This window comes from Polypterus senegalus, chromosome 11 (assembly GCF_016835505.1).
Source record: "Polypterus senegalus isolate Bchr_013 chromosome 11, ASM1683550v1, whole genome shotgun sequence".
In the NCBI taxonomy this organism is placed as follows: Eukaryota; Metazoa; Chordata; class Cladistia; order Polypteriformes; family Polypteridae; genus Polypterus; species Polypterus senegalus.
The window spans coordinates 67,878,634-67,898,449 of NC_053164.1; the positions used below are offsets into that span (position 1 = coordinate 67,878,634).

The 19,816-nt window shown below is 36.4% G+C and overlaps 1 pseudogene; it reads right to left on the reverse strand.

Moving 5' to 3' along the window:
* LOC120538574 overlaps positions 1-19,816 on the reverse strand; it is an 85,884-nt pseudogene that overhangs the window by 5,293 nt on the left and 60,775 nt on the right.

Here is a 19,816-nt window from a genome sequence, read left to right on the forward strand (position 1 = left end):
GGGTGTCTGGCGTACATCCTTGTAAGTCTTGGGTTGTATGTGTATGTGAGAGCATGAGGGAGGGAGTGTATGACTGTGTTTGTGTGTGACTGTATATGTCAGGTGGGGTTTTGGACTCCTCCCCTCTCCTGGGACATCTGGCAATGCTACAACATCTTCGCCTACCCTCCCCACCACATTTTTTTTTAAGCATCTGTCTGGTCGCTCCTGGTGGCTGCCTGGTGGGATCTGGGTCCCTGGGCTCTGTTGGGTCCTCGGCGGGTGGGTCGCCTTGGGTCCCGGGCTGCTGGGTTCGGCCCGGCCGACTCGGGGTGGCGGCTGTGGGCGGGCCTGAGGGCTTGCCGTTGATATCTCCGGGACTCTGCCGGCTGCTGGTTGTGGCCCCCGGGTGATCCTCTGCACCTCTCGAGGGGGTTGGGGCTTCTCTGGTGAAGGTCTCCGAGGGTCTCCGCCTGGGGTGACCTCTGGATCTCTGGGCTTGGAACTCCCTCCATCTTCCGCACGTTTTGGGAGCAGGTCTGTGGCCCTTCACACTCACTATTGGGCGCTCCTATAGAGAAACCTTACACATACAAGCGTGCGTGCACACAGGTGCTCACATGGTGCTTTCATAAGTATGACTTGGATATCTTCAGCACATGACCTAAGGTTGTGGTTGGCCCTAAATGCCTTAGTAATTATTACTGTGTGATTTTGTTTTGTTTTTGTCTTGTGGTTTTTTTCCCCTCTCTTTCTGCAGGTCGAGAAGCGGACTCTGGTTCATTTATTGTTTATTCTATACGAACCCCCCCCCTTCCCCCTTTACCTCCATCTCCTCCTTTTCTCTCTTCTTTTTCTTTCACTTTTGTCTCCGTGTCGGTTTGAATCTTAAAAACATCTAAAATATTTCTAATAAAGTTTTGGTATCAGGCGTGACGTTAGCAGAAGCTGTAACACTCCACCTGAGAGAAAACTGTAAGGCTAGTCGCCAGCATTCAGACATCAATTCTGATTGCTTCACAGCCAAACAGGACACGGTAAAAAGAAAAAAAAGAAAAAGGAAAGCATCAGGAGCTAGGACGATCAGAATTTAATTAAAGTCTCATGTATCTGAAACCAGGATGTTCCCATTCAAATGTATTTGTGATACACTCATAAAATCTGATCATCATTTTCTAATATATAAATTGATATTTAAATACTATTTATCTCTGGATGCAATCATAAATAATGATTATTTTTAATATTTTTACCTGTCTTTAAATGCCAATTATTTGCCAATCACTGTTAGACATATATATTTAAATATTTAATATAACTTTTTTCTGCTTTTTAGTATTCCACTTTTGTTCAAGGCCTATTAAATAACATTCCATATTTATAAAATGCTGAGAACTGTTAATTTTAGGCATGTTAACAATGCATTCAAATAAGAGATGAGAGATGAGAGATTTTCTTCATTTTTCACTCTTGTAAGAGATTATTTTAGCACGCACTACATCTAATGTATAGTGCATTTAAATGACCGATGCATTTCTTTAAAGCATCTACATCATTCTAGAAAATCTTTATTAAATAAAAAAAATCACCACAACATTGAAAATCACAGATGTGATGTGAAATAGTCAGCCTCTTAAGTTTACAAAAAGAGACATTTGTGTGCATTCTGTGCACTTATTAAGAATGCAGAAATTTAAGTAAGCACTCAGCTTGTTATCTAAAACAATTTTAAAACTGATTAGAAGCAACTGAGCTTCCTGGTTAAAGGACTAGGACTTTCTTATTAAACCTCTTCTTGTTTAAACAAATGTTAAAATGTCCCTGAACACTCATTTTGTGAGGTAGAATGCACATTAGAAAAACAATGTTTATATTATTTAAAATACTGACTATCTTTGTTGGTGTACTAGTCTCCAAAATTATAAATGAAATATGGCACAAAGCTAATGTTGAATAAAGACCCTCACCTCCTTGGCTCTTCTTCCAAATGACAAGTCCGGCAATCACAAGAGCTATTAAAACCAGCACAGCAATGATGACTCCTACGATGATTCCAGCTTTAGATCTGGACTCCAGACCTGTAACATGCACAAGACAAAAATGTTCCTATTTATAGGTATCTTAAAATAGATGTTACAGGCGACCAGTACTAGTTATTAATGAGACAAGGCTAGGTACCGTAAGATGCAATTCCTTATATTGGTAATTCATTTTCTATGTAAGACATTTTTGACTTGTATGAAATAATAATACATTTTATTTATACAAGGCGCCTTTCAGAGAACTCAAGGACACCGAACAAACAATAAATAAATAAATAAAAACACAATTATAAACAACTTAAAACATCAGAAAATCTAAAACTTAAAACCAAACAAAACCACTATAATTAGGAGGAAGAAGAAAAAGCCATTTTAAACAAATGTGTTTTAAGTTTACATTTGAAAGATGAATATGATTTGATATTTCGGAGATCCGCAGGTAATGAGTTCCAGTGCTTGGGAGCAGAACGGCTGAAAGCTCTGCTCCCCATGGTGGTTAGACGGGCGGGAGGGACGGTCAGATGGGTGGAAGAAGAGGATCTAAGGTTACGGGATGGAATGGCAACATGTAGAAGGTCAGACAGATATGGAGGTGCGAAGTTATGGATGGCCTTAAAAGTTAGTAGCAGAATCTTAAAATCAATACGAAACTTGATCGGGAGCCAATGAAGCTGCTGCAAGACTGAGTAATATGGTGAAAAGATGGGATTCCAATGATGATACGTGCTGCAGAATTCTGGACTAACTGAAGCTTGTGAAGAGATTTATTAGGGAGACCAAAGAGGAGTGAATTGCAGTAGTCCAGCCGAGAAGTGACAAGACTATGAACAAGAATGGCAGGGTATGAGGAGGGAGGGAGGGCGAATGCGATTAATATTACGTAAGTGGAAGTAAGCAGACCGGGTGATGTTATTAATGTGACATTGGAAAGATAGAGTACTGTCAAGGATGACACCCAGACTCTTGACCTGAGATGATGGGGAAACAACAGAGTTATCAATAATAAAAGAAAGATTATTGGTTTTGGATAATGATGATTTTGAACCAATGAGGAGAACCTCAGTTTTGTCACTGTTTAATTTAAAAAATTTGAAGAGAACCAGGATTTAATTTCAGAAATGCAGTCAATAAGTGAGGGTGGTGGAAAAGAGGAGGTGGGTTTACCAGCAAGGTAGAGCTGGGTGTCATCAGCATAACAGTGAAAATTAATGTTATATTTGTGAAAAATATTGCCAAGGGGAAGAAGGTAAATAATAAAAAGAAGAGGCCCCAGGACAGAGCCTTGGGGCACACCAGAAGTAACAGCGGTGGGTTGGGATGTGAAAGTTTTAAGCTGTATGAACTGAGTGCGGCCTGAGAGGTAAGATCTACACCAATCAAATTCACGTGATCACAATTCATAGTTGTGTTACCTCTGCTTTTAATTCTGATTTTGAGTCCTACAATGTATGTGCTAGTTAAAGTGCATAGTTAGGCTTGTTCAACACAATAAAAAAGGCATATAAAAGTAAAGAATGAGAATGGGACATAATTAAATACTGCATTTTAAAAAAACATAACTATCTCTCTGTGAAATCTGCTGTATTTACACTTGTGATTTTTCTAATCCACCTTTATTTTTGTTTTAGCTTAGCAATAGTCTTATTCATTCTTTACAAAAATATTCTAATTTGAATCTTATTGTTTTCTGTCTGGCGGCACGGTGGCGCAGTGGGTAGCACTGCTGCCTCAGAGTAAGGAGACCTGGGTTCGCTTCCGGGTCCTCCCTGCGTGGAGTTTGCATGTTCTCCCATGTCTGCGTGGGTGTACTCCAGGTACTCTGGTTTCCTTCCACAGTCTAAAGACATGCAGGTTAGGTGCATCGGCGGTCCTAAATTGTCCCTAGTGTGTGCTTGGTGTGTGTGTGTGCCCTGCGGTGGGCTGGTGCCCCACCCGGGTTTGTTTCCTGCCTTGCCCTGTGTTGGCTGGGATGGGCCCCAGGATATAGTGGGTTGGATAATGGATGGATGTTTTCTGTCCCATTACCTCATTCTGGATTCATCATTCTTAATAGTATCATGTCAAAACAATTCATGCAAAGTGTTCCACAAAGATTTGTTCTGATATTTTTTTTTTCTCTTTTTTAATAAATGTGTTTTGAACAAGTTATATTTCATTGTGCACTTTACATTCCAGAGTTTAAATACCTTTGTAATTCCAGAAGACGATTTGTTTCTCTGAAAAGCTGACATGTTCAACTTGGCAGGAGTAGGTGTATTGGTCCTTATCTGGAAGACTCACTGTCAGACTCTTTCTGACTTGATAGGTGTCATCATTATTAGGCACAATGTCTCCATTGTTTGCTTCCAGCAGCTGCCCCCCATCTCTGACCCAGGTTACTGCAATATCTTGTGGGAAGAACCCAGTCACAAGACAGGTGACTTCAGTATCTAGTGAGCCTTGAAGTTCCCTCTGGGTCAGAAAGATTTTAGGCTGAACTTCAGGAATAGGGAAAATTGTCAGAAACTTGCACTAAGAATAAAGACAAACTGAAAACAGAGCTTAAATCTCCAGTACCACCCATTAAATTGCAAGAAATATTACTAAACAAAAGAATTCAGTGTAAGATAAATAATTACACAACATTGTAAATATTTCAGCTATTACAGCTGAAAAATGTGTTTGTTGCCCTCAGAACATGGAACATAGGTTGTGTTTAAGGTACAAATATACTTTAACATAACAGAGTATATACATCAGTAAGCTTGTGCTTTGTTAAATCAGTTCACCATGAGGAAACCCACAGCATGAAGCCAAATAAATGCAGGTTCAGATTAATTTTTCAATTAACTTTTATTTTGCCTTCTTAAAATTGCAGATGTTGAGAAAAGTACATGCAAAGTTGAATTATTACTTTAAAAGTATAAATGAATCCCTCTGCCAAAGATCAGAAAAGTTATTTCTACAAGTAGTTCAATTGCATAGCAGGTGCCAACAAATGAAGGAAATAACAGGAGACTGGCCCAAAAAAAAAGGTGTAATGGAATAAGAGAAGAAGGAAAAGATGGCACAAACAATTACAAAAAGAGAAAAAAGGTCTTAAAAAGATTCATACACAAACATCTTGGTTTAGAAAAATATACAAACTTGACTGCCTTTTTATTCATTACAAAGAATTAACAAATCATGACACTACTTTCAAAAATTAAAACAGATTACAAAATTATAAAATGTTACAAGTAGTTAGGAGGTTTGAGAGTGGGAAAGCTCATCCATTCCTTTTCAGTCCCACTTTATACATTACAGGCCAAAGTGAAGCCAGAGCCTATCATGGCAGTCAATTAGCCTTTGTGGTATATGGCCAGGTCATCCCGCCAATACACCCAAGCCACCAGATGGAGCCCTTTCTGCAACATGGAGGTGCCCCAAATTCCAGCAGGGCATCCTTGGCCTTTAGAGTTTTACTTCACAGCCCTGCTAGATACCGTGGGGTTGCCAGGGGACGCTGCAGGAGGCTCAGGGACTTATATTTTTCCATATAGCCCGGAAGTACTTCCCAGTCATGAAGATGGAAGAAATGACGTACTTCTGGGCTGAAGAAAAGAAGGAGTTTTCACCTGACTCGAGATGAAGCAGTTCCGGGTCATGGACTATAAAAGGACAATGGGAAACCCAGCAGGGAGATCCGAGTTGGGAAAAGAAGGGTGACTGAGCTGCTGAGAGTGGAGGATTAGTGTATTGATTGTGATTATTGCATTGTTTATTATTGAAAGTATTGTGGAGGTGGAGGTGCTTTGTGCACAATTTATGAAATTAAAATATTTCTGACTTTTATCTGGTGTTTGACGTGTGGTCTGAGGGTTCAAGGGGACAACAGCGCCTCCTATCTGTCACACCTTGTATAAGGTGCCAGTTTGTCAAAGAGCACACCCACTTTCACACACTTACTTATATCAGCCAACACTAATCAACCTAAACTGCGCCACCACCAACCTACTCAAAGCACCATGATGCCCCAGCATTGATGGACTAAAAGCCAGAAGTCCACGTGATCATCATCATCATCAAATCCTTCTGTGAAAACCTTAAATACAAAGAGGACTGTTTCATTTATGTTAGGTAGATTGCCCAGAGGGACTGGGCGGTCTCATGGCCTGGAATCCCTGCAGATTTTATTTTTTCTCAGGCCGTCTGGAGTTTTTTTTTTTCTGTCCCCTGGCCATTGGACCCTACTCTTATTCTATGTTAATTAATGTTGACTTATTTTATTTTCTTACTGTGTCTCTTATTTTTCTATTCTTCATTATGTAAAGCACTTTGAGCTACATTTTTTGTATGAAAATGTGCTATATAAATAAATGTTGTTGTTGTTGTTGTTGTAAACTATATGTTTTTGGGCAATAACAGCAAACTGGAGTACACAGAGAAACGTAATTCACATTGAGGGATTGTGCAGACTCCTTATAGGCAGTAACAGATCTGGAATAGTAACAGATCTGGAATCCTAATCCAGGTGCCTGTATTGACAATTGCGTCAACATGATACCCAAAAGGGAGATTTAGAAAAATAAAATCACTCATACTCTTCATTCATGAACCTACTTACTTTAATGCGAGGTTAATAGGAGGCCAAAGCCTATTCCAGAATGACTATGTGCAAGATGAGAGTAAACCCTGAAAAGGACAGTAGTCCATCACATGGCACATTCCTTCAAACACCCACATTTCACTCATAACTGGCCTGTTTGCACTCGTTGATCAATCTGATAAACACATCAATAGAATGAGAAGCCAATGTACAGTATATGGGGAAAACCTAGGCAGCTATGGGTACACCATACAAATTACACACAAAGTCTGCACTTACAACAGAGCTTTGAAATACCAGTACTAAACACTGAGATATTTTACCCAATTTATGAGTTGTACATATTAATGGTAATACAAAAACACTACTAAAAACAAGAAATCAGGTGGAACTTTGTTTTAAGTATTCAGTAAATGATTCATACAAAATTAATATTTATTCATTTATTTTCAGACAGAATGAAGATATATTAATAGCCATACCTTTTCTGTTTAGGGTTGCTTTTCCATACATACTGAATCCATTCAACCAGGCATCACAAATAACTTCAAAATAATCAACCGAGCTTTTTGAAAAATTACAGTATTGTTCAAGAGGAATTGCTGGATTCTTTGCTGCAGTACATTTCAACGTACTTGAATTAAAACTCATTAAGTCCTCTCCATCATAACCAATGATACCAAAGGAACTTCCATTCAAATCACATCCAGCTATTCCTTGCAGTGTATGAACCCCTGCAGATACACAATGACAAAGCTTTCAGTTCATATTTGTATTAGATAGTCTTATTTTATTTTAACACTTTACTGAAAAAGTTTTATTTGGTTTAGTGTTCAAGTACATTCATGGTGCCAAAGTCTAACCTCACTGCATCAGGTTCATATGATGACACAACAGTGCGATGCAGGGCATACTTACATAAATACCAAAACTTTGATCATATGAGCCATTAATTAAAACACGTCTTTGGGGTATGAAAGGGAATCAGAGTGTCCACAGAAAACCCATATAAAAAAAGAAAGTTCATGCAAACCTCATACAAAATGAGGCTGGACCAGGACTTGAACCCAGGTTGGTACTGATGCACTAACTGATGCACTACACTGCCAGCTGTGCACAACACAGATATTGATTGATGTGTGGATTGCCAAATCAATATTAACAAAGCAGTCCAATATATAATAATCTACTTTCTAATGGGGACATAGAGTTTTTACAAGAAAAATAGTATATTCATTTTTACTGATTTTTATTAATTTTTTATGTCACGAGACATTGATTAGAAGAAAACAAAGAGAAATAATTTTAGTATAGAATGTTTCCTTCATTTTATTCCCTTTACAGTTATTCTTAACACATTATTTCATCTGCATCTCCACCAGATCCTTGTCACTGTTATTTTTTTTTTTGCAGTTTTATTAATTTTATTGCAATCATTCCATACAAATCAATTTTACAAAAAGTAAAATTAAGAACAAGTTGACCCCCACCCCTAAAAGAGAGAGCAAGGCAAACAACATAAAATTTAAGGCTTGTAAACATATCTAAATTAATACATTTGATAAGCCAATAGAGATGAATGGAGAAGACAAAGAAATACAGAAATAATTGCTTCCTCTATGCTTTATAAACTTATTTTAAAATATTACTGATTAGATCCTGCCATGTTTTGAAAAAATCTGTACCGATGCTTTAACTGAGTATTTGATTTTTCCAAGTTATAAACTTAGACCTCAGAGTTTTCAGAACTTAAAATGTATTCAAGCATATGGGGCACGGTGACGTGGTGGTTGCACTGCAGCTTCGCAGCAAGGTGGTCCCGGTGTTCCCTGCCTTGAGTTTGCATGTTTTTCTGGTTTGTCTATTCGCGTGCTTCAGTTTCCTTTCAAAGACATGTAGGATGTGGAGTTTTGTTATGTATTATTGACCCTGCTACTTTATGCGTTGCTCATATTCACCCTGCGATGTGTTGGCGCCTCATTCAGGATTTACTCCTGCCTCGCACAAGATCAGGGCCGGATTTTCCTATAGGCTAACTAGGCTTCAGCCTAGGGCCTCAAGATCAAGAGGGCCTACATTCAAATTGTTAGCAATTTGAACAAACTTAAAATGGGAGGTGAAAGGGCCTCATAAGTGGAATAGCCTAGGGCCTCTTTTCATCTAAATCCGCCCTGCACAAGATGCTTGCTGGGATGAGCGCAACCCTGAATGGATGGCATAATTAAACATGTATAATGAAGATTTTTTAAATCTCTGAAATCTCCATCCCAGCAAGCACCGTGCCCCACATGCTTTAATAATTTAAAGTTCTGAAAATTCTGAGGTCTAAATTTATAACTTGTTTTAATTTCACAAAAACGTTTATCTTGTGGTGATTGGTTATGTGCAGAAAGAAAAAGCCAGGATAGGAACTGAAGGTTTAGTACGTCAGATAGAGACAGCACGCATGCAATAAAGAAAGCCTGCTCAGAAGAACATCCATTTAATTCTGCGTCGTGTCTCCGATCCCCACATCACGAACCCAACATTTACACAATATTTAAGTTAAACCTATGCGATACCCATTCATATATCCAGTTTTTGGAGCCTCATCACACCTGCCATAAAGTTCACTACACTGAACATACACCTGGGGACCCCTTAATGCAAGGGGCAGCTCTACAGCCACGCCACCGTGCCCCGCCACCCATGTTTAATACATGCTGTAATGCATTTCATCGTGAAGAAGATATCAAGTTATTTATCTTAGTATTCTAAATGTTCTTAGAGCAGGAATATCATGAGGTCGATGTGCGATCGCGGTCTCGCCTCTCAGTGCAAGAGGAAGTCAGTTTAGGAAACGCATAGAGATTAACTGGGTCGAGGAACATTTAATATAAAGCATTTAATGTGCTACATTAATTAATGACGGGGTTTGATAAAATCTAGTAAATTAAACATTCATTTTAAGATGAAGTTTAGTTTGCGACATTCTATTGACAAAATAAACTATTAGAAAAAGTCAACATGTCGACTTTAATCTCGACGTAAATGTCGAGAATAAAGTGGAAATGTCGAGAATAAAGTCAACATGTCGACTTTAATGTCGACATTTCGATTTTTTCTTCACTGTTTCCGTATTTTTTTCCATTGTGGCCCTAATACGCTTCCGCATAAAAGTGTAGTGAATGCAATCACAATTTGTTTGTCTTTCTCTACCTTAAACCCATCTGGAAGAACCCCAAACACAGCTGTTAATGGGTTAGGAGGGATTGTGAGTCCAAGGCTGTCTGAGAGGTAATTAAAAAATTTTGTCCAGAATAATGTTAATTTGGTGCAGGCCCAGAACATGTGACCTAGTGAGGCTGGGGCTTGGTTGCAACGTTCGCAGGTTGGATCTTGCCCTGGAAACATTTTGGAGAGTTTTAGTCAAGACAGATGTGTTCGATATATAATTTTAAGTTGTATAATTGTATGCTTTGCATATGGAGCTTGAGTGAGTTCTCTGCATTGCTACTTTCCATTCCTTTTCTGATATATTAATTGAGAGATCTTTTCCCAGTGTCCTCTTGGATCTTTGAAAGGAATGGATTGTAAAATGACTTTATATATTGCAGAGATGGTGTCTGAGTCCCTGAGATTGAGCAATATTTTTCCAGCATGGATGAGGGTGCAAGATGAGGAAAATCTGGATCTTTGTCACTGTTATAATATTCGCACTTACACATATTATATTTCAGTCAACAGACATGAGTAATACAATTATATTCACAAGGATAAAACATTTTAAATCACAAAGAGGAAATTAAAAATTCTGGCATCAATCACAGAAAAAAAATAAGTGGAGAAAGACAATGATGGCTATGATGCAAATAAATTTACAAGGTAAAAGTACTGGACAATATCATCATAAACAGTTCAGATTAGCAAATGTTGTCTAAACTGACCACTGCACCAACCCACCTCACACTCTATTTAGTTTCAGTTCTTTTTGTTTTCCATAATCCTATGAATAAGGCAGCAGCTCTCCCATTTAAACAGAAAAGCATATTCAGTGTCCAACTGACCTTTTTCTTTAGATGGTTCCAGCACCTGCAACATTTTCAAGTGAATTCCTTCTTTTGAACCCAGGACAGTTGTGTGGCCTCCTTATCAGAATCTTTGAACTCCAGTAAGCTCTCATCAACCCCTCCTCAGATCTGTTTAGTTATATTTTGACCATTTTTGTGAAGCCATGTACACCAGGCAATTTTTGTATTTTGAATAAGCTCAACTTTAGTTAGTTCTACATTTACAAAACCGAAAACCTGGGAACTGCACACAACACAAAGTGAAATAAAAATGTTAAGAGTCACACTTATTTAAGTTTTTTTTTTGTTTTTTTTTTTGGTGTGTTTTAAAGATTTTCTACTTCCATCCCAAACCTCTTATTTGGGCCATGATAATGTTGTAAAGTGCATAAGTCAAGGGTGTCTATTGTGGGAAGAACATATAGGGCACACTTGGAGAAGGGTTTGGCAGTTGCAACATTAGTTTTTATTATTGTCCCTTTTTCCCCACAACCAAGAATAATGACAGCAAGAAGAAATCACTTAACTTCTCTGTCTTCCTCTCTTCTGGTTAGAATACAATAAAAATGAACTGTCAAAAAGAATAAGTCAGATAGTGACCAGCCACTCAAAGGTAGACATGTCAGCTTTTTTACTGCTATTGTTTTATTTCTAGCTTACTTAATAAATTTTTTCTCATCATTCTTTTATGGCATTTTGAGAGTTTTAAACTACTTGGAATTTATTGGAATTAATATTTTATAGATGGTCTATGTCTAAAAAATAGTTAATTTTGTTTAAAAATATGTTTCATGTTTACCATGACGCCATTTAGATTTTAGACATAATTTATTTATTTACTGGATCTTTTACTGTGTTGGTTGGTTGCTAGAGGGCATATCCCCAGACGTCACTGTTGTTACATCACAGGTTCAATGCTTTTTAAGGCTGCACTGCATGCAGTTGGTATCCATGTTGTTTGCTTAGTAATTAGCAAAGTTATTTTCAAATACAATTTTGGTTTACACTTTGGACCTTGGTTAATAGATTTAAAATTACTCAAGATGCTTTTGACCATGATTCTTGCCTTGTCCATCTCGTGATCATTTTTTCTTTTGCTTGTCTTACCTCATTCCAACAACGCATAACATTAGCTCTACTATAGCTTTTTAAATGAAGTTTTTGTCATTGGAATCTTAATCCTTTATCTTTGTTATTAGTTTCCTTTTAAAGTGTGCAGAATTTAATCTAAAGACAAAACATGTTCTGAAGACTATAGGAAATATGTACCATATAACTTGTCATTTATCCAAGCTGTGTAACTGTTGATGTGCCACATATTTCTACAAATACTTTCTGTTGTAGACATCTATTTCAATCATCTCCCCACTTTTACTCCCATACTGTATTACACTTTTTTAATAGTTAAAGACCAATTTTCGATTAATGTCTTTGATTATTGTTTATTGACTGTTTCACATTTATTTAAATACCTAATAGTTACAATTATAAATTTGCTTAAATATCTACTAAACTTAAACTTGGATTATTTTCCAAAATGGACTTACTTTTGTCTAAAATTAGCCTGAGGTTTCAAAATTATTAGCATAAGTCACTAATTTAAAATCCTGTAAATATAAATAGATAGAAATACTGGACCTATCTGTATCTACATTTATTTACAGTATATAATAAAAGATCAAAGTACTCTTCAAGCAAATACATTTTTTCTCCCTTCTTTGGATATACCTCTGTAGTTAGTAGCAAAGAAGAGAATTAAAATCAATCTGCCATTATGAACAATGCTGCACATCCTCTCTCTGACACACTAACACTGAGGACTTTCAGCTAATGAATCATTCAGCAGAAGTGTGTCAAGAAACACTACTGGGGCTCCTTTATAAATATAGTAATATATGTGCATAAAGCCTCACTGTACCAAGTTAGAACTTTCTTTTTAATTTAATTTCTTCTTAGTCATATTGCTGTGTGTTCAGAACATAGTTTATCTATCTATCTATCTATCTATCTATCTACAATATTTAATATTTGGGAAGTTCACAGCAGTGAGATCATTTGCAATCAAGGCAATCATAATTTACTGTTGTCATGCGCGCACAAAGCTGAAGGACTCTTGTGACTGTAAGTCTAGCATCACACTAGGGGTTGGCACTGTGTCTTAATACCTTTCTCTCTTCTGGAAGCTACGCCATCTTTCCCAGTTCTGACCTGAACTCATGTCTGAAAAGACCTCTCAACAATTATTTGCTTATTGTTTCCATTTTGCTTGTGACCCAGTTATATAGGGTTACTGGGTTGGTACCCTAACTTTTTATTGTTGTCCTTTGATTCTCTTACACTGTATATACTGGTATATCTTGACTGGCTTTGCTACAAATATAATTTACTATCAAAATGTTTTTTGAATTATGTATATGTTAATAGATGACACAAAAAACATGTTTACCCACTTTCTTTATCTTCTTCCTTTAAGGAGTAGAAAAGCCTTACTGTTTTATTAGTTATTGTTATTATTATTATTATTATTATTATTATTATTATTATTGTTATTATTATTAGCTGTATATATGGGTCTAAAGACTATAGAAGAATATCTACAATATAATACATCTGTGGAATTGAGACATTCTTAAATAATTAATGTTAGTCACCAATTTTTCACTACAATATTCCACAATCTGCATGATACATGATCTAACAAAACTGCACATCACATACATTTCCCCCAATGTAACACTGTCAAAAACAAACCTTCTTGTCAAAGAGGCTATCCGAGCACATACTGGACCTTTCTTAACAATATGTTTTGGCTGCTTCTTCTACTTGAGCTCTACTAGTCTACAATTTTCACTTCCTTATTAGTCAGCCACCTGGTCATCATAAACCTCACTCCTTAACAATCTTTCTGCTGTAAGTCACGAAAACCTATAATTCACCTTGTGCTCTTCTTATTATTATGTTCAACTGAAAGAACCCTAACCTTCCTTGGTTAGGCAGGTAGGTAAATATGTTATCTTGCTTACATCTATAAAATATTTACATTCTGAGAAACAAATAAAAAAATCAATATATAGCAACTTATCACTGATTTCACTCTCAGCCAATACTTTTTATTATCACTGAATAAACAAAATTGTTGTAATCTTTCTAGTCGCTTTAAATTGTATTAAATTGACATTTACTATTCTGTCTTCCATTCTTGCTCTCTTCCACTGCTTTAGAAAAGGGCTTTAATTTAAACTTTTAGAAGAACTTAAAGAGTAAGTATAAGTATATTGGCTTGCTGAATGTAAATGGCACTAGTGTTTGTGTATTGTAGTAACACTTTAAAATGAAATCAAATTACAATTGTTCACACATATTTGCATGAGACACTTAATACTGTGACTCACATTTTATCATATATTTCAGTAGTGACTGCTTTATATACTAAGATAAAATTATATTAATTATTAGTATCCTCCTCCTTCACTTTTTTTGTCTTTCCTTTTTGAACTACAAACAGTGACTCTCCACATTACACTGAAGAGCATATTGCTTGGTTTACTCTAAATATATTGAAATGTAATGTGTTAAATTCACTTACCCCTCTGTACTCACCATGTGTTTGGTTTAAAAGATTCATTGAAGTTATTAAAATGTTGAATGAAATCTGATTTAAGTAAGAGATAAACGTCTCCTGTAAAGTGTAAAAATTACTGTCCTCAACTTTTTTTGACCAATCATATTTACGAATTAGTGTCATGTTTTTGCTATCATAATAGTATATTTCTTCTTCATCCACCACTTCGATAAGAGTGAAGTTTGGGAAACTGCTGTCTTGTAAACCAGTTATGTAAGTCAATCTGCCAGAGAGTGTAGCTGAAAATCAAGACATTAGAAATATTTATTGGATTGTTTTCAATTCCATCACTACTGTATAGCTTAAGCTAAACAAGCAGACTGCAAGCATAATTTTTAACTAAATCATATTATACTCAAATTGTATAGTGATAAGATAGATCAAAAGGAAAAGAAATATCTTACGGTTACAGTAAAACACACATTGTTTTTTAAAAGAAGTTTTAAAAAAATACATCTTTAAAAAAGCAGTGTACTTCGCTTCATAAAAGGGAATAAGTTAAGCCCCGATCAGCTAAATTTCCCTTTCCCCATATGTAGTATTATAAAGGCACTGAAATTTTGACTGGGGAGTTGTTCATAGATTAGCATAATTTGACCATTTCCAGGAAATGCCATGCATATGTGTTTGTTCATGTATTTGCAAAACTAGCGAACAGACTGACCAATTATTCTGTAATCTGGCACTCTTGAAATTCTGAAACACTAGAAGTTACTTGTTACTTTTGATTAACATCTGTTACATTTTACTGAATAACACTTCTGTTTTAATACCCAAATAGCTTTAAAAGTTTGATTTTCAGAACATTTCAAGTAAAATTTGTAGAAAATGAAAAAGTCAACAAACTGAATTTGAAGAATTTCCTAATTTTTCCAACTGTCTTTCATCTGTCTTCATTTTATGTTTAACATAAGGAATAGCATTTTGAATGAAGCTACTTTATTTTGGCATAAAATATCTACAACAGTATTTTTAATAATTCATAATCATTTACAAACAATTGACTCCCAGGACCTTAAAAGTCCAGCTGACCAGAAGGAGGTGTAACTCGTTGACCGGAGAGCAGAGCTCCTGCAAACCCAGAAAAAGCACCTGAAAGAAGCCTTGATAGAACTCCAGAGGGTCATAGTTTTGTTTGTAGTCATGCCATCAAGTACTGTTTATTTTTAATTTCACAAATAATTGGGGAAAAGCCGTTTTGGCACCCCAACATTTGTCTTATCTTTTGACCCATCATTACCTCAGACAACCTGAGGGAATTTATAACTGTATCTATATTTATTTGTATATATACACAGTATATAATGTAACCCTTTACTTTCTCTCCAGCTCTCCCTGTCTTGATGACATCACCAATAACTTGGGTCCAAATGCTCACCCTGTCAATGTGTGTGTGTGTGGAGACTGCACTTTCTTCTCATCTTCAGGTAGCTTGGACTTTACTGTTCAAAGAAAGATGTCTACATACAGTTTTCTTTAATGAACAAATGTTAAAATGGATCACATTAGGGAATAAAGGTTAGGAGATGCTGTCTAATTAAATTCATTTTATACTGGCTAAGCCTTCCGGTGTAAGTGCTACACATTATTTCTTCATCTTGGAGAACCTTTGGTGTACAGTATGTGGTTGTCACTCTTCAAGTTACTTAACAGAGCTATACACAGTGTTTTTCACCTATCATGATTCATTTTCAAAGATATGCTCCCAGCTTTTTGCATGAATCCATATTTGAGCACCTTGTCAGAACATTTCATTTTTGGGGCATTTTCTGAATTTTCTATTTTTAGCACTTGGATGACTTTTCATGTCTTTTTGCCACAATTTGCTGGTATGTCTTGATGGCCGTATTTTTGGTAATGACAATGTCCTTTGCTACCCTCTTGTAATCATGGCACATGATAGAATCGCTCCTTTCTGTTTAAGATGGCAGTGTACAGTATTTTGTTATCTGAGTACTGAATTCTTTTCTGCAGAAACAATGAATGTTAGTGACAGTTCTAACTACTGTATAACATTGGTTTGTGTGTTTTGGTTTGATGATGAGTTTTTGATTTGATACTTTCTGAACCAAGCTCATTTTGGTCAACAAATTTGCCAGCTCTGGATACTTCCTCAATTTCCTAGTCATTTTCTTCTCTTCAGAAATTATATATTTCACTTATAACCATTAGGAGATAATAAATGCTGCTTTTTATTTTTCTTGAAGGTTGTTTTTATTTTTTATGTCCCACTGGTAAATGTGTTCAGTACTTTAAGCCCCAAAATGAAAAGTGCACAATAAATAAATAAACTGCCAACCAGCCTATAAACACAATGTCCCTCTATAACTGTTTGATTTACTGATTCAGTGTTAATGACCATTCTTTAGCTGATTTACTATTATTGTCATGTGTTTTCTTCAGGTTTATTTATTTTTAAATTGTTAGTGTTGCAAACATATTGATATATATTGCTTTTTTATCTTTGCTTTTAGTCACTACTCACTATTACCACGTTATTGTGCTTTATTCTTGACATTTCTGGAATTGACAATAAACTCTTTAATATATGCTTAGGTATAATGACAATAAGTTGAACTGAACTGAATTGATTCTCCCAAAGTAGTTTAATCTACAGATTTATTAATAAATTATTTCTTGCTGTAATTAAAATATTTAATATTATTCATTATACTTGTATTAATCTTATTCTATATTGTTTCAAAAACACTTTAGATTTAAAATCTAATGATTAATGTCACCATATCATATATTCATTTACATAGCTGAAATCTTAGCTATTAGTTAAAATGTATACTGTATAAGTTCAATTTGAAGTTCTAAATCAAATTCTGATTTTTCCTTATTAAAGAGGATCAGTTTATTACCAACATTATGTAATGCCATTTTCTAACCTGTTTAATCTAGACAAGGGTCATGGGGGTGCTGGAGTCTATTCCTAGTTAGCATAGGGCTCAAGGCAGGAAGAAACCCTGGACAGGGCGCCAGCCCATCAAAGGGCAAACAAACACACACACACACCAAAGCCAATTTAGTTTAGCAATTCCACCAAACCTACATGTCTTTGGACTGTTGTAGGAAACCAGAACATCTAGAGGAAATCCACACAGATATGGGATGATGTAAACTCCACCATGGTATCCATGCTGCAAGGAAGCAGCGCTACCACTGTGCCACCCTTTACCAACATTTTCCTTTATATGTTTACATTTTAAGGATATTTTATTATCTATATGCATTGTAAATTTTCATTTTAAAGATAAGCTAAACCAGTAAATCAGACATTAGTGCTTCTAGATTTTCAAGAAATTGTTGAAAAAGTTATATGTCGTACTCTTATATTAGAAATCATGTTGAATCTGTTTCTGAAGCAAAATGTATTTAATGATAGTCTAATAACCATAACAAGAGTTACCTTTGCACAATTATTAATAATACTGGATTGTGATTTACTAATAATAGTATAGGTTTTAGACTAGTCAAAGTTATGAATGAATGAAAAACTTACCAGCAAAACAGGAATGAACAAGGCACAATAGTCCAGCTAATGTAAGCCAAAACATGTTAAAAAAGTTTAAATAAACCACTTCAGAGGATATGAAGAGCTCATACAATTAATGCAACTACTTAATGGAATGTTTTAGTGCATAAGTTGCCTCTTAAAATTCTCACCAAGCCTGACTGATCGGTTAAGGATCAGTTCTCAACCAATCTGAAGAGCTGTGCCAGAAATCTGAGTTGCAGGTGTTGTTTGTACTTTGGGAACAAAAAAATAGGCGTGAAATGGGGAATTCCTTTCAACTATTACCAGACACCAGGAAATACTGACATAAATTTTATTACTTTTTTAAATACACCCAGTAATCTGGCATCTCTCTTCTTCCAGTCCAGCCCCATTCCACTGTTAGCTCTAAGGTTATCGAGGCTTTGGGTATGCAGTGACTTTAAACTCTATTTTGGAGACACTTCCATTACTGTTAAGAACTTTTGTAGGATGGACACCAGGCTAGAGTCCCCCTTTAGTAGAGCATCATCTTTCTGTATCTTTGAGCCATCCCTTAAGATAAACATGTCTCAAAGCTTTCCAGCAACCCAACCTCAAAAAAGGGGCAATGTAGCCCTCTTCTGTTGCCGTAAGACTGAATTCTATCCTTTATTATTCTTGAGCCCTTTTGAAATTCTTCTAGCCAAACCTGTTTGAGGGTGTGATTTTCTAATGTATTGCACTGCTAATTTCCTCCCAGACCAATTTTTCTCTCTCTTGGTATTGTGTGCCCCAGCTACTAGCCTTTCTGTGCTATCTAGCATAAACAGAAGGCATAATGCCCCTTACTGGTGCCCATCCCTCCTCATGGCACAAAGACACGCATATCACTTTGGCAAATTCATACTCGGCCTCCTAGGTCTTTGCTGTGTCTTGCATTTGCCCTGTGTCTCCATTTTCTACACTCAGTTCCTATCTTCAACAGGCATCCTACCTCAAGCCTTTACCACAAATTAATTCAAAACTATTAGAATATTCATATCCATTCATAGGGAGTGAGTTATGACATTGTGTAGCCTGTGAATTATTCCTACTTTGCTATGTACAGTTCCTATGACTTTGGAATTTATGTTTTAGTTTGTATCAACCCTCTCTGCTGATATGTTCTATCAAACTATTAAAAATTATAACCAGCATCACATACTAACATATAGCACTAAAATTATGTACCCTTAGAAACACTTACCTAGAGGTAGTCTAACCAAATCTTTTATAATCAAACATTCAAAACTGAATCAGCAGTGAAATGCATCACTGAATTTACTGAAACTCACTGGCTGAACCAGTTGACCAGGAAACTGAGGTTCCGAAAAATCAATTAGATGATGACTCCTGTTTCTCTATGCAGGGATCAAAATTGGTACAGTTAATTGTTACAGTATGTCATTTCATTCTGGGCACAACCTAAAGCAGATCTTCCTCTTTCTTTGGCTCCCGTAACTAACCCTCCATTGGCATTTTATATATGTGGAAATGTTAGTAAATTGTGCAAGGGCTAAAGCAGTGTGCCCGGTGGACAAACCAGAGCACAAATTGTACTCTGTTTTGTTAATTTCTTGGATCTCGCAAGGGAGTCCTTTCAGTCTCATCTCCTGGTCATGAAGCAGTTGCTACCTTCCTAGGCCATCTGGTTTTATGGTGTCCTAACCAGAAGGGACAGAAACAACTCTGGGCATCATGGCCAGGCTTGGCTGGGGCTTCTCTTTTCATCTTCAAGAGGCTCTGTGTGGAAGAGAAGTTACCAATAGTGACAGTGCTTCATCTTGTGCCAGAGTGGTATCACTTATCTCAATCAAGCCAGGAAGATGACCCCCAGTGGCACATGCATGACAGCAGCATGAATAAAGAAATATGCTCAGAATCAGAAACAAGTCAAAACATCACTAAACAAATCAGCTAAAACAGGCATTGAAGAGCTCACAACGTGAAGAGGAAAGGGGAATGCTAGAAGTCTAGTTAAATAAATTTGCAAATAGTGAAAACAGATTTAGGGGACTTCGAAAATACTGCAGT